Source organism: Euprymna scolopes, chromosome 10 (genome assembly GCF_053919585.1).
Source record: "Euprymna scolopes isolate OS-2025 chromosome 10, ASM5391958v1, whole genome shotgun sequence".
NCBI lineage: Eukaryota > Metazoa > Mollusca > Cephalopoda > Sepiida > Sepiolidae > Euprymna > Euprymna scolopes.
The window spans coordinates 73,485,086-73,494,113 of record NC_136491.1 but is presented as its reverse complement, the minus strand read 5'-3'; the positions used below and the strand labels follow the sequence as shown (position 1 = coordinate 73,494,113).

The 9,028-nt window shown below is 37.4% G+C and overlaps 1 long non-coding RNA gene across 1 annotated transcript in view; it reads left to right on the top strand.

Annotated features, from left to right (window-relative positions):
• Positions 1–645: 645 nt before the first annotated feature.
• The window catches only part of LOC145286492 (uncharacterized), a 318,198-nt gene continuing 309,815 nt past the window's right edge, over positions 646–9,028 (top strand). Inside the window, exon 1 of the long non-coding RNA XR_013869161.1 lies at positions 646–677. This is a non-coding gene — a long non-coding RNA (uncharacterized LOC145286492). The remainder of the gene's footprint in view (positions 678–9,028) is intronic.

Below are 9,028 nucleotides of genomic sequence, written 5' to 3'. Positions count from 1 at the left end.
TTGGTAATAATGGTTTATGGATTATTGACAATGCATATGATATTGAACACAAAGAAAATATTATTTCAACGCAAAGCCTGGAGAAATCATGGATTACATAGAAAAATCCAGCATGAAAAGTAATATGGTTAAGACTAAACTTAGAAAAGTAAAAGGGCTAGTTGTTAAAACTGGAAAAAGAAAAAGACATTCTAGTAAAAAGTGTAATAAATTTATAACTTAAACTATTGCAGCATTAGGAATTCTTTTAGAAATTCAGTTTAATATTATGTATAAACATTAGGTACAGGATTTACTCTTTAACTACTTAACTTATTATTTATTAAGAATTATGGAACACAATTGTTAGGCGTAATGGGTCATAAAATTGGTTCTGTTTTGTTTTCATATCTGGTAATCAGTCCCAATATTAACTGTAATAATCGTTGTCAGCATACCCGAAAACCCATAAAAGTCGACATTTACATTCCAAAACTCACATCTAAACTGAAATCAACCAATCAAAGATTGACATAAAAGCAATACGTCAAGCATAAAAAGTTCTCCTGGACGTGATTTTAAACGAAATTCAATAAAATTTGAATTTACTCAAAAACAATAAATTTTATAAAGTTTATGTTCAGCCACTTTGTGACGATAGAAATGCCATGCGGCAGTTGCCAAGTCATTACAATATTGTAAGTATAATTCTATTCTTTTTACGTCGTATTCTAAAATCATTCTACACCAAAACTTTACATTATTAAAATTCAATTATAATATTACTATAATTTTTCCCTAGAATGGTAAAAACTAGGTCTAACAAAACGTTATAGTCTGTTTGTATAGTGGTTTATATATCAAACAAAATGCTGCTGTCCTTGGGAACCGAACGTTTGATTCGGTCTCGAATTCTTTCTTTCCATTTAAAATGTGATATGAAAATCTGGAACTTCTGCTACTACGCGATAACCGCGTTTTTGGTTTTCAGTCGAGAGAATATTCTTATAAGGACACATTTATTTGATGATCAGTCTGCAGAACTTTTCTGAAATCACCTCCGTTTTATTGAGACTGGTTCAATAATACTGAATAGTGATCTTCAATTGCACAAATTACCATGTGGCCAGACAATAAATTCAATTGGTCACCTGATGACTAAGGTTTTTTCCAGATATTACTTAAAATTTCTGCAATGTTGGATGGCTTCGTGAAAGAACAATCTTGGCCCCTAGAAATGATGTTGCAGTTATGATCAATTATAATGCTTAACAAGAGTTATCAATTAATTTTATTGTGTTATTAATAAAGATCATACAGTAGAATTTCCTGTGGGATTCACCACAACCGCGTGGAATCCTACATCATAACCTGACATTGAAGGAAGGGGGTCCAGTTATATTATTAAGAAATCTCAATCCAACTAAACTGTGTAATGGAACACGGTTAACAATAAAATCTTTCAAAGCTAATGTTTTGACAGCCATTCTAATAACTGGAAAATATAAAGGTGAAACTGTGTTAATTCCTCGGATTCCCCATATTCCTTTTGACATGTCATTTCAGTTCAAGCGTTTACAGTTCCCAATGAAAATTAGTTTTGCCATGTCTATAAATAAAGTTGTTGGTCTTAATCTTCAGTCACCTTGCTTTTCTCATGACCAGTTGTATGTTGGTTGCACACGCGTTTGAAGCCATGAAAAACTCATTTACACACCTGTTAGAAGTCACGCCCAAAATGATGTTTTTGTAAAGGTTCTTCAAAATTAATGCAACAGATACATTTACCAGCATTCAGATATGCACTGCTTGAAACTAATTTTGTATTATTTAATCAACCGAATACATTTCTAATGTAACTTTCATATATATTGTGCATTAAATAGTTAAAACAAAATGGTATTATACAGTTTTCAGATATGCACTGATTTAAAATAATATCTGCAATTCTTATATCATATTTTGAAAGAAGAAGGACTAAAGTATAAAATATTTAACTAGAACACGGCATTAAGGCTACTGGCGAACCCTCTATGAAATAAAACACACCTACTTCTCCTACCTCATAAGGGGAGGTGGACAAAGAAGCCATTATGAATTAATGTTGCGTTTAATCCCTAAGATAATTATGTATGAGAACAGAATATTTAAATATATCAAATATAACCTGGCAACGCCGGGTAATTCAGCTAATATATATATATATATATATATATATATATATATATATATATATGTACTAGCTGAATTATATAGATATAGATATATATATTGATTGATTGATTGATTGATTGATTGATTGAACACGGCAGAGTTATTCTTTTTTCCGATTTTTCTAGATATCTTTACCATTCGCCGAGCGGTCTTTTTTAATTCAGCTGGCGATATGTATAGAATAGCGCCCAAACGTTTTGTTCAGCTATATATCATTCTCAATCGCTTTCTATCGGTTCGCCCGATTATCATGAGGAGTGATTGTTGCTGTTATCGTTTTCTTTTTCTTTTCCTTTGGGGCTTGGTAGGATCCTCCAATCAGTTCAAATGCCAATACATACATATATATATATATATATATATATATATATATATATATATATATATATTATATATATATATATATGGTTTTAAATAAAATACTAGGCGGAAGTTTCTCGAGAGCTCTTTCGGCTATCATCTCTTCAGGAGTAAATCGATAGCAATCTAAATAATATTGTAACGAAAATAAAGAGTTCTATTGGGGAACTTATTTAATGTGCCAACGTACGGGGACATTAATTAAATTTATTTACGTTTAAAAAACGATTAAAAAAATGTTGGCACAACGAGGGAGAAAAAAAAAGCGGGAGAAAAAATTCAAAATTCCCCAAAGAGAAACAACGCGTTTGATGAAAGGTACTTGAGAATTTAGTTTTTTTTTGTCTTGGAGTCTGTAAGTTAAGAAACTTAGCTATGGTCAACTAAGTACTGACCGGTGGGTGGATGTAGATTAAAAGGCATCGGTCAGTACTTAGTTGACCATAGCTAAGGTTCTTAACTTACAGACTCCAAGACAAAAAAAACGAAATTCTCAAGTACCTTATGCCATAAAAACCAAAAATTAGGTTAGATGGAGGAAAGGGAAATGAAAAAGATGTTTATTATCTTCAAAGACCTCACTTATCCTCTGACCGTTTTTATGACTACCACCCAGGTTGCATTCTAACTTGATAAACGAAATAGGAAAATGTATTTGGTGGAAATATCACTTTCGACGGTAATTCTTGGCCTGAAGACGTAATCCCCCAACGTGGGTGATTACAGAAACATGTATGCACATATGTAGCCATTAATGTTTGTATAAATAAAATTAATATATATATATACATATATATATATATATATATATATATATATATATATATATATATATATATAAGTAGAGTAATTAGAAATTGTAAATTTTAGTAGTTTACAAAGAGAATATAACTTTTATAATTGATTTTTTTTTCTCGGTACTCTAAGCACTGTCCCGCCGCTCATTGCAGATATTCCTAGTTTTGGGAACCTTAAACCTATTTTATTTCTAGTTGTTAATGTTACTATTTATAACGAATTATTATTTGTGTATCTTGCTATGTGTGTGTGTGTGTGTGTGTGCGCGTGCGTGCGTGCGTGTGTGTGTGTGTGTGTGTGTGTGTGTGTGTGTGTGTGTGTGTGTGTGTGTGTGTGTGTGTGTGTGTGTGTGTGTGTGTAAAGCGGGCTTACGGACAAAAAAATTACTAGTTAAAACTGAAGTACTTCGTCGTGTGAAATTTTGTAAAAATCGGCCCAGCAGATTTCGAATCCATATGGAACGAACTCACACGCACACACACAGACACAAACACAGACAAAGATGCTTTTATATAATTGCGGAGATATATTAATACCGGTGATGAAAGTTATTTTATATATGTACTAGCAAAGATACCCGTGCTTCGCACGGAGCTTTGTTGCGCACTCGGGTACCAAAATCTGTGGGCACCTTTCCAGTAAGTTGATGTTGTAAGAGCAACGATTGCATAAGGTGATTAACATTTTAACTACCTCTTGTAGTGACTGAAATTCAATCAGGAACTTCACAAAACATTTTCATCAAAAAGGAAGGTTACTTGATGTTACATAGTAAATTTTTCATTGAAGTAATTTTCAACTCTTGCTTAAATTTTATCTTGCACATTCAATACTAAAAACTTACCACAATCAGATCATGTCAGTTTTTCCTCATATCCATTTCTCGAACTTTTCACTGAAGAGCCTCAGGGTAAACTACATTTCTGCTGCTTTGATTTGGAGCCAGAATGTAGAGTTTTTCTGAACTTCCTGTCCGGCTGATGGAGACGTAGAACATACCGTGACTGAAGCAGTCTGATGTTAAGTCTACGCCAATGGTGTTAAATGTCTGACCTTGACTTTTGTTTATGCTCATTGCAAAACACACCTTCACAGGAAATTGGAGTCTCCGGAATTTAAATGGAAGTTCTGAGTCCGATGGAACTAAGGGGATTCTTGGCAGTAGAACGGTTTCGCCTTTGTAGGGACCACAGGAAATGGTGGCCTCAAGTACATTGGTGTGCAATCTGGTGATAACACATCTGGTTCCGTTTGTTGTTTTTGGCGGTTCCAAGGATCGAAGAATCATGATTGGTGATCCAATTTTGAGATTTAAAATGTGTGGAGGCATTCCAGATATCTCCAAAGAGTTTAAAAACTCCACAGGGTAGTGAACAGCTTCATATTCATTAGTAGCCGAATCAACTGACTTGTATTGCTTTGTGTCTCCTGGAAATTCATTCATTATTGAATTGTTCAAATGATTCACATTGCTGTTTAATGGCGAAATAATAGCCCTCTCAGCAAGCCAATCCGGTGATTTTCCATTGTTTTGCAGGTCTGGGTACACTTTGTCTTTCAGTTGCTTCTGATTACCGACACATTTACCAAGCGCAGTTGGAATCTTAATTGTGTCAGGTGAAGAAGTGATAGGAAACTGACCATTACCGATTTGGAGAATCAATTTTGAGAAGTCTGCTGTAGCTGTGTTATCAGAGATATAGGCTCTCATATTAGTAGTCAGTCTCTTCACTATAACGTGCCTCCAGAGATAGGATTGTTTCAAACTTGCATTGACAATGTTAGCCCTTGTGCCATTTTTAACCACTGGGAGGATTTGACGGAAATCACCGCAAAATAAGGTTGGAATGCCACCCATGGGATTCTTGTTTCCTGTGATGTCTTGCAGTGTTCGGTCAATTGCTTCATAAGCACTCTTGTGCGTCATTGGGGCTTCGTCTACAATGATTGCACAGGTGTCTCTAATTACATTTGCCAAGGCTGAGTTACCAGTAATTTTGCAAACTGGCTGATCCATTCGATGAGTATCCAAGGGTACTTTAAAAGTGCTGTGAAGAGTGCGGCCACCTTGTAGTAGAGTAGCAGCAATGCCACTGGATGCTGTTGCAAGCACAATCTTTCTCATGGATCTAATCTTTGCAAGGATCAAATTGATTACAAAAGTCTTGCCCGTACCACCTGGAGCATCAAGAAACATCATGTTTTTGTTCATTTCACCTTGTGCTTCCAACATTGCCATGAATGAATTGTAAACTTCTCTTTGAGAATCGGTCAGTTTTTCTTGCATATTTTTTGCTTGTAGGGAAAGTTCTTCAAGATTATAAGTAACTTCACGTTGATACTCTCTCGCGAGTCTTTCATCTCTCCCTTGCGTTGGTGCAGGTAATCCATAGCTTGCCAATGGTTGACCGCACATAAGGAGAACTTTTTCTTCAATTAGACAAAGAGTTTTATTGTAGATGTCCTCATTAAAATCTGCTTCTGGATTGTTAAATTCTTGCCTGTATCTGTGAAGAATGTCTTCAGATATTACATCACGAAAAGCCATCCAGATCTCAAGAGGATTTCTTGGCTCACAGGCTGTTAAAATTATCACAAATAGGCTTCGCAAATTTGAAGGTGATTGAGTGGCACTTGCCTCTCCTACTGCTTGATGCAAGTGATGGTCATTTTCTAGAAGGCCTCGAGCAAGGCACGCTGCTCTGTATGTTTCAAACACCTGACCATTGTATGCTCGCAAATTTTGAAATGAAGTTGGACCAGCAACCTCATTGAGCAACAGGCGTAAGAAATAACACTCCCCTGCTTTTGGACTAATCGTGTAGATTCTCCCAATGCATGGTGCCTTCCATACATCATCATTTTCAGTACCTTCAACTTGTACCCCACGCATTCTTCTCATCCATTTCTTTGTCGATTTGTTCCAAGTGTAAAACTCAGGGACTTCTACGTATTTGAGACCCCTTGCAAAGTCATCCTCATGGCAGAGTTGAAAAAATGCTGTCAAAGTTGTGGCAGGCGGTGGACCTTGGGCTCGTTCCAGAGCAGTATCAGCTGAGAACATGACATGCTGCCCATTTTCAAGATGAACAGAAAGTTGTACAATTGGGGGGAAATGTTCATGGATGGGATGTTCCAATATCCTCCAGGCCGCCTCTGAACTGGCAACATACCTTGCATTCTGGAACTGCTGGATCTCATCCACAATGTGACTTTGTACTTGGCCTTGTTGGTTAGCTGCTCCATCAGTTCTTTGTAGTTCAAACACTGCTTGATCACATCCTTTATTCACGTATTTGAGGACATATTTGATGCTTTGGATCGAGCTGCAAATTTCTACGTTAATGTGAGCGTTGAACTGCTGAAGGAGGACCTTGTTGTACGGAACAATCCACTGGTTTGTTATTTCTTGATTAACACACCGACCATTTCTCTTCATCCTTATTGTACCAGTCTGGCCTCCATCTTCTGGTTTTCTTCGCCTGTACTTGGGGTAAGAGTCTTGGCCTTGCTCGGTACACTGAAGAAATTCTTTTGGGTATTTTTTGGAACATTTGTTGTCAATCGTACATGGACAATTTGGATTAAATGGTCCACAAGGTCCATGCACCATATGTGCCATCACTTTAGCATGAAGATCAGGATCTTCCTCTTTGTCAGGGATCTCTGCAGATATGCAGAGATCCATTTTTTCTGGTAGAAGTTTGTCCTCTGGGGCCTGCCAGGTGAGGATGTGTGCATGCGGCAGTCCTCTTTTTTGATATTCAATACTGTACAGGAAAGCCCTCAACCTGCCAAATCCTCCCTTTTTAATAAATTCAAGTAACTTTTTTAGCTTCTGCCTGAAAACCCTGGCAACAATATCTGGACGATCCTGAGGGTCTTGCCCTTGAAGACAATTTTCTGTAATTTCTGTCCACTTTGGATTTGTTGTGAACGTGATGAAGAGGTCGGCTCGGCCCATTCGCCGAACATATGCCATGGCATCACTTTGACGCTCAAACATGTATCGAGGGCCTCCTGTATAAGTTGCCGGAAGAACAACTCGTTGACCAAACTGTTCTGGATTCCCATCCTCCCTAAGAATTGAATCTCTCAAGTTGCTATAATTGTCAGCTCTCAGGGTCTGTTGCTCACGCCTCAGGAACTGTAAACGTTCTGTTTCAATCTTGCAGTACACATCCACCAGCCATTGTTGAAATAGCCTTCGGTACCAGAGAAAATAGTTTCCAGGCCGAGTCATTAAATGGTACGAATAAAATTGCTGTTGGGTAACTTTTCGCCCATTGGATGCCTTCATGTAGATGTTGTAAGATGGAGAACCATAGGGGTACATTAACGGGTGCATTAAAGTATCGTAGAGGGGATGTAGTTCGGAGATCCATTTTAATGTATCATTTCTAAAACGCAAGACAATATCCCGGTTAGCTGTTGGTTCATTCTCCATTAATATTCCAATCTCATACGTTGTTGTTGGAGCATTGAATCGCCGTGGATGCTCTTCTTGCGGCCTTCGGTCTTCCCTTATGACAACTTTATGTTCTACCAAGTGTTCTTCTTCAATCCTCTCCTTTGTTGTTTTCAGCTGACAAATGAAGCTGTTGTTCTCATGTAAAAATTCAGTCAGACTTTGGAGAATGTCTCTATTGAGTCTACTGTCACGTCCCCGATTATGTAGTTCCTCTTCCAGACTATCCAAGAAGTAGACTTGAATAAACTTTGCTGTTTCATCTTCAGGTGGTAAAAGACTCCCAATCTGGTGGCAAACCTGGCCTCGAATTCTAAAAGAAGGATTCCACCCATGTACTGCCGCAATTTTGTGACCAAATGATGTCATTGCAAAACAATTGTTATAACTGCGTAGATTTTGCAGAAAATCTTTAGAGATGGGACCATTGCCGGAGAGCAAATCTTGAAGCAACTGAGGCAGTGGTGGAAAGCTATCAAGCACAACTTTGCCAGAAGAACAACAACAACCAGGGGTTTCTCCTTTAAATTTTACAGCTGAGCAATGTTGACATACTTTGTCCATTTTTCCTATATCAACTGTAGTGAGAGAGTCATTTTTGTTGTAGAGCAATCCTTTTCTATTGCAGTGTTCTATTTCATGGTGTCTCAAAGCAGTCATTCGTTGTCTAGCTGCCTCGTTTTCTGTCAATTGCTGGGGCAAAGTCATACTCTCTCTCCATGCAGCCTCTCGTTGTTGCCCTTGGTATAGGCGAAAGCTTCGTTGGGTTTCCGATTCATTCTGATGTCGTTGAGCCACTCTCAACTGACCTTGTGTACGTCTACTTACCTCATATAATTCATTCGATCGTAATATTGCTTCTCTTTCCAGTGCATATCTTTGCCTTTCTTGAATTTCATCTTACAGCATGTCTAGTTCTGTCAGCTTCACGTTGGGTTTCTCTTTCCAAATCTGACAGTCTTGCTCTCCTTTCTCTTTGACGTATCCTGTTAAGTTCTAGACGTCTTTCTCTATCTGAATTGTTTTCATTGGAGCGAATTGCAGCAACTCTTAGTCTCTTAGCTTCCAATCTTTCCATTCTTTCTTCCTCACTTTCGTTTCTACTTCGTTTGGGTGGCATAATTTCGGTTTTAAACGGAATTGTTTACGATATTAATGATGGTAAATTAATTAAGCGTAAAGGAAATGTATACTAACTGAAATAGACGA